Below are 1550 nucleotides of genomic sequence, written 5' to 3' on the forward strand. Positions count from 1 at the left end.
ATTTGAATATAGTTATTTCTCCAAACTAAAACGTATTCAAATCCTTTCACTTCTTTAATAAACTATATAACCACTATTTACAGTTTTATTATACTTTTGTGTATGGATGATGCATAAAAACTTTTTCATTATTCTGATTGAACTTTCAGATTGTGTAATGATTTAAATTAAAGAGTACTGTCTTCCTGTTTTGGAAATCAAGGACACTCTACTTATGCTACTTTCACATCGGGAATGCGATGCACATTTAAGAAAACGCAAAAGCTGCGTACTTGAATGCACTTTTAGCGAATGGCGTTCACACTGGACTGTTGCTACCTGATACTAGCGTAAGTTCTCTAACTTGGAAGAGGCTGGGTGTGAAATGTCAAAGTGGTGTAAATCGCATGAACCCCGCTCAAGGCCTTTTCTTTCACTGCTCTATTCAGACATATAAAAGACTTGGTTTCATATAACTCAGGCCGGACACAAATAACAATAATCAATTTCACACTATTTTATGGTAAAACTCAAACTGGTATTTAAGCATAACTGTAAGTAGTGGACATTTTTACTGGCAAACATACACAGCAATTTGATCAAATGCAACAAGTTAAAAACACTTTGTTGCACCTTCACCTTCTCAGTACTTCCTGTTGAAGCCCAGAATGAGGTCTGGGCTTAAAGTAAACAACGTGACTGCTTGGTCAAAAGGCAGAGACGTGGTTCACCACAGGCTGTATCTCTATGCACAACCTCCATGTGACTTTGAAAAGCAAGCTTGTGCTTAACAGTGTTGTGAATGTGCAGGTTCTTCGTTCAGGTGTTCATTCAGTGATAAAGGTAAATCAAGATGATCTATTAATTCCTTAAATTATGTACAGTGACTGTAACAGTCAACAAGAAATTGTTTTTGAGTTCTCAACAAGTTCCTGTAGTTAACGAAGTTACACAAAGGTCAAAGCTGTAAATGAAGTTCAAAAACCAAAATGAAAGCTAAAATTTGTTCTCGCCCCATTTTTTTTCTCATATGCTTATTTTTAAAACGTACCCAAATCTGCAAAGTCAGAGGGTGTTGTGACTTTAAATTTTAAACTTGCGTATCTGTTGGGAATTGTCGCTTAGCCTTCAAGAACAATGAACATGAAGAGATATATGTACCATATTTTCTGCACCATAGGGTGCGCCGTAATATATGGTGCAGTCCCTATTACAGGGTCTATATCTGTACTTAACTCATACACAAGGCGCACCATATTATAAGGCAAATAAACAAACAAAACAAAACAAAAAAAAAAAAACAACAGTGAGTTTAGTTAAACTTTATTCACCATTTAACAAACCACTCTTATTATATTTAATCAATCTTCTCCCACAAAAGATCTTTGGTGTTTGAATTAAACAGCTGCGTAATTCCATAATCAAACATGCAGCTTTTCTCTCTTTGTTGTCGGTATCAGTCGCATTGCCAGGTGGTTGTTCAGCAATGATACTGGCGGATTTAGCGAAAGCTCGGACAACAGTAACAGCAGATCCTTTACCACAGGTGTCAACAAACCCTTGACGTATGG

This window comes from Oryzias melastigma, linkage group LG10, assembly GCF_002922805.2.
Source record: "Oryzias melastigma strain HK-1 linkage group LG10, ASM292280v2, whole genome shotgun sequence".
Classification (NCBI taxonomy): domain Eukaryota; kingdom Metazoa; phylum Chordata; class Actinopteri; order Beloniformes; family Adrianichthyidae; genus Oryzias; species Oryzias melastigma.